Source organism: Tasmannia lanceolata, unplaced genomic scaffold (assembly GCF_043159265.1).
Source record: "Tasmannia lanceolata isolate RefF3 unplaced genomic scaffold, GAP_Taslan_0.1 ptg000007l, whole genome shotgun sequence".
Lineage (NCBI taxonomy): Eukaryota > Viridiplantae > Streptophyta > Magnoliopsida > Canellales > Winteraceae > Tasmannia > Tasmannia lanceolata.
The window spans coordinates 17,689,988-17,695,994 of NW_027518684.1; positions in this window are offsets into that span (position 1 = coordinate 17,689,988).

A 6,007-nucleotide genomic window follows, 5' to 3' on the forward strand; every position below is an offset into this window, starting at 1 on the left:
AAAGTGCTATGGGTGGAACTCGGGTCGGGTTCACGGGTTCAATCTGGAAAAAAAAAAAATCGGGTCATGTTGGGTTGAGTTCGGGTCGTGTTCAAGTTCGGGTTGAGGGCTCAGGCAACCCGACCCGAGCGAAACCCGACATTTTTAATCATTTTTTTACTAAGCTTAAAACCTTGGGTTGGGTCGGGTTCGGGTTGTAAAAAAAGGTTCCTAAGTCGGGTTAGGTTGGAAGTCAGGTCAGGTTGGGTCAGGGTCAGGTTGGAAAAAAGGTTCCTCGGGTCAGGTTCAGGTTGGCCTCAACCTGGTCCGAGTTGCTTCCCTACAAAGTGCCCCCACAAACCCCTGGGGTATGCTCTTCACATAGCAAACAGGCTCGTCCCCTCCAAATCTCAAATACATTGCTCCGGGGGTAGATGAAGTTTCAAATCTTGAATTGTTCTTCGAGGGTGAAGAAATCTAGGAGGAGAAATGCAAATGGGCTAACTGTTAATGGAGGAAGACCTTATTTTGTTGCCCTCAGTGAAAGCCTCACCCGTTAATGGAGCCTCATAGGGGGCCTTCAAATGTTCACTCTGGATAATGGATTCTTCTTATTTAAATTGACAAACTCCGACGATTGTACACGTGTCCTAGAAGAAACACGTCACAACTATGGAGGAAGCCCCCTAATCTTCCAAAGGTGAACTCCATATACCTCCTCGAGGAAGAAGCAACATTATGAAATTCCGATTTGGATTCGTCTCCCCGAGCTCCACCTAAAGTTTTGGACCCCCCATAATATGAGCAGGATTGCCATTATCATTGGGAAGCCTATCTATATGGACACCCAAACTGCCGATTCGTCAAGGTTAAACTATGCTAGGACGTTCGTCCGAGTTAAAGCCGATCAAACCCTGTCGGATTTAATCAAACTTAGGACAGCTTCGGGAGTGATCATGCAACCAATAACCTATGATTGGAAACCTGAGATTTGCAACAATTGCAAAGATTTCAGCCACAGCACGGACGAGTGCAATTACCTTCCAGATCATACCCCCATCCCCACCCAATCTAAGAAGGAATGGAGGCCTGTTGAGAAAAGTAAAATATCTGACAAGCTTCGAACATCTATGATCGAGGCTACTCAAACAAATGCGATTCAGTAGCCTCCCAGGAGAATAAGTTCTCCCCAAGGGATAAAACTTTGGAAAAACATGCGATCTACCACCAAAGCGAGTCCCATGTAGAAGTTTCAAAGAGACAGCCCCTAAAAAGCCAAGGAAACAGATTATTGTCTTTAGATACCCTGGAAGAAGGGACATCCTACATGGAAGAAGGAAATCGGGATATGGAAGAAACATCATTCCAAATGGAATCCAGTCCCATCGAATCATGGAAAAAGTTAAAAGAAAAAGATCGGAAAACTTACTTCTCTCGTTTGTCCTATCTTCGCCAACAAGTGGGCTATCTTCTAGCCCAATGAAATTAACGAGTCAACCCCATATATTGGTTCAGGAGTTGAGGAAAAGTAAAAAATAAGGAAGTATAGCCAGAAGATGATTGATCTCCTAGATCACAGCAAACAAGGCTTCACTTGAGTATGGGATCCTGATCTTGGGATCAAGTGTCTCCCAAGATCCACAATTTGCACAACTCTAGCTCGTGCATTTTACTTTCTCTTGCTTGTTTTGAATTTGTATTCAAGGGTATCATTATACTAGTTGTTTTTCCCTTTCCTTAGATTATTCTAAAAATTGGGTAGTGGTCTTGTTCCTTCTTCATGAAAATTTTCTAAAGGATTCATTAGCGGACTCCAGTTAGTTTGGGACAAAGGCTTAGTTGAGTTGAGTTGGTCTTGTTCCTGCTATTGTATAATCTTTTCTTATTTAATATACTGGTAGGGGTCTGCCTAACCCAGCTTATCCATAAAAATAAAAATAAAAACTTGTTTAGGACCAGTTAGTAGAATTATATGCCATGATGGCGTTTGATGAAATAATGAAGGAACGTTCAGGTAGTGGAGCCTAAAAAACTGGGCAATTATTAAAGGATTCCCCTTGATCATACTTATCTTCGAACCTAATCGGTCAAGTGGGGCCGAGTTTATCAAGATGGTATCTGGGTGGACTGAGTCAAAGATGTGGCGCCACAACTGCCAATCGTGGGATGGTGGATAATAACCACGAGGAAAACGGAGGATGTGCAAATAAGGGAAACTGGCATGAGAAGTTACCAAAAAGTGCCCTCAAGAGAACGTAGGGTAATGAGGAACGGTTGCCGGAATAAAGCTATATAAGGAGGTGCCTGTCTCCAAGGAAGAGGTCCCAAAACCAAATCCAAACATGTTTTAGCATTTTATCTTATCCTTCTAGCAAGGTACGTTTTAACTTTTCTGCAACTGTAGTTTTTATCTAGATTAAGGAAGCAATGAATTCTTCTTCATAGGAGAGTCTTTCTCTTTAATTCAATTATCCCTTGCACTGGCGTCTTTGTTCGTGTCGTTTTGTGATTTGGCTTAAATCAAAGAGTCTGTCGACCCCGAGAGTCGTTTGAATTATGTTTGCATTGACGACATCGTTTGCGTTCTGCGGACATTGACGTTCCCGGACCAATCGTGAGTAGTTCACGTTTTGCGTGTGTCGATGTGTCGTTCATATTCTATGTGTGTCGACATCCCTACATTTGGAGTCACATCTGCACTTAAAAAGTCCTTTTCATATGTGTAAAGGTAGAGGAGCCCAAGGAGGAAATGTGGTGCTGCTCTTCTCCTCAATCGCCTGAAATCCAATCCTAGGAGATGGAAATGTTTCGGTCTTTGACCCCTTGAATTGAGTTTCTGATTTTGCCTCAAAGGATGTTGTCACGCCCGTGCATCACACATCCAAATTCCACACTCGGTGCACTTGACCGACCTCGTCGGGGCAGTTTTAAGCCAAAAAGTATCATTTCCCCACATCTTAATTTTAGTTGGATATGGTGTACATCTATCTATCTATACTATATATAACTATGTTTTTTTTTTTTTTTCCGTTGTCGTTCATCTTTTTTCCAAGATAATTTTTCTTGGAAAAGTTTTTCTCATACAAAATCATTTGCAGCCATAAATTTTGGCTTCCTGCCACTACAAAATTACGGCTATTAATTTGGATCCCCCACAAACCAAATTTCATGCTATCAATGTGAGCTTGCCATTGATATCGAAATTTCCAATATAATTTAGATTCTACATACTAAAACTGTTTTCAAGATAACGGTAATACACTACTAATTCGGTCCCTTTGAGGTTTCAATTTTAAAATTGAATTTGCCTCTATTAAATGATGTTAATTGATTATGGGATTTATTGCCTATTCTAACATATCCTCCCTCGCTCTATTCATTTCAGCGAGGTTTCTGATTCTAATTGTTGGGCTTTTGATTTGAGCTCTAAACTTTCATGTGTATTTTTTTTAATTCTATTCTCATTTGGGTTTCCTGCACTTATTCTTAAAAAGCAGCTCAAACTCAAGACCCAACTAAGGAACTTCGTTAATGAAAGGCAAGTCTCTACAAATGGCTTTCCAAACGTAAGTTTTCCATTTTTTTATTTTTATTTTATCTATGTATGAGTCTCTATCACAAGTTTGCTTCTATTTTCCATCATGTACTGATTTTGGGATGTTTCCATCACGTTTCTTGCAAGCATGGATTCTCCATTTCGTTGCGTTTAAGAAGAAAGGGGGGGAAATCATTTTGATAGCAATGGGATACATGTTGCTGGGATTTTTGAGAATACCACTCGCTTTCCTCTTCATTGCTTTCTTGTTTGAAATGTTTGATCACACTCTTCTGTTTTTTGTGTAAAAGGTGTGATATTCCTATATTTTCCTTAATAGTTGCGACTGGCCTAGACTGACCTAGAGGTTGCTAAAGGAAATGCGATGTAAAGAAAAATATGAACAATTTGATGGGTATTCTTGCTCCATCTTCTTGCACCCCTTTCCTATAGAAGTCATTTTAGATTATGGTTTGGGTTTGTTTTGCGTAGAGAGAGTGGAGAGAGGGTTTTCGCAGAAGTGAATTCATAGACAATCCTTATGTTTTCCTAAATCATTTCAAGCATATGAAAATATTCTAAGTCAAAGAGATGGGTGGGGTTCACCATTTTAGACCCATGCATAGCATGGGCCTTGAATACTTGTAATTCCATAATTGGATGACGAAACATGGGTTTCTGTTCTAACAAGAATTTTTGTTGAACAAGAAAGAAATGAAAAGAAAAATTAACAAAAGAACCCTTAAAAATCAAGAAAGTAGTAGAGAAAAAAAAAATTGCAAAACCAGCTGCAGAGAGAACTTTGGTAGTTTTGTCATGAAAATATGCAAAAAAATTGCACTTATTCTAACAGTATGCCACACCAAAGTTGCTTGAACTTAGTAGTTTTGCCAGAGTTGCTTGACCATATGTACAAAGTAAAAAGAGGGCCGCTAATGAAAATCAATTTCCTAAGTTTGAAGCGCATCCTATTTACAAGTGTCTAATTAAAATGGATTTCCTAACTTCGGGTGGATGGGAGGACCCTCTTACCCATAAGAAAATTATAAAATCTATGTTAGATGTTGAGGAATGCTAAACTGAAGGGCACCCTTGAAAAAATAAGCCGCAATCCATTGGATCCGTAACACCCTTGCAAAATAAAATAAAATAAAATAAAATAGCTGCACGGGTGGCACCCATTGGATCTATGTCACCAAAGTGCATTGTGATTATTTCTTCACTTTTACATTTTTTAGTGCTACTATAAATGCACTGTGATGATGTGGATCCAATGGGGTGCCTTTGGGGCTGGTTTTTGCAAGGGAACCCTTCAGTTTGGCTTTACTCTCGTATGTTTCATCTACTCTCGCTCTCTATTTTGCAAGCATCAAAAGTATGATACGTCATCATGTGAATCTAGCTGGCCACACATAAATAATTTGCAAAAGTATTCACGAATAAGAGTTTTTATTTCTCGAAAATTTCAATGCTAGGAATCCCATAGTTATTCATTTGAGGAATGATAGATAAGGGCCCTCTTTACGCAAGGGCCGGAGAAGGCCCTTGAATAGATCCACATCATTCTTAAAATAAGTTGATAAACTGAATTGGGTTACACTTATACCCTGTTGGTTTGAGATTGTGGCAGCTGATTGTGATTATTGGACTCAAAATTAACGTAATTTTGCAACCAATAATCACAATCGGCTGCCACATTCAGCTTCCACAATCCCTCAAACAAGGCCTTAATGATGTGGATCTATTTAAGGGCCCTTCTTTAGCCCTTGCGTAAAGAGGGCCTTGCATCTATCATTCCTCCATTCATTATTAGTTAAGCTCACGAAATGAAAGGTACAAATCATGTACAATATGGCATGAGTAACATTGTAGTATATCCATGGTTTTAAATTTCGACCGAAATCCAATATTTCGGACCGAAATCTCGGATGTCAGTGGAGACCGACACCAAAATCACACTTACCTGAAATGGTATTTTATTTCGGTTGAAATTTTGGAATTTCGGGCGAAATTTCATTTTTTCCGAAATTTCACCCAAAAAGCCTTTTTTTTAAATTATTTTAATATTTTACCGAAATTTTGACCAAAATTTTATATCAATTAAAATATTGTTTTCTTTGTATCGCCGGATTTCGGCAGAAATTTCAAAATTTCAGTCGAAATTTCGATTTCCGGGGGTCCGAAACCGGTATTGAAACCGAAATTTAAAACCTTGACTACATCAGAATCCTCATTTCATTGGGCGATGTAATCCACCTAACATGAGTGACATGGTCAACCACTTTGTTTTGTAATGTGTCCCATTATTTAGTCCAATATATGAAAGAATGAATACCCATTATTTAGCCTAAGAACAACCATAACATCCTTTTTCTAATTTAAATAATTAAAACCCGACGGAGCAAGCAACCAACTGATTCTGCCGCGTTTGCTTTTCCCGCGTGTTTTCAACTCTCTATGACACCTGCTTTGAAATTTTCAAACCAAACCCTA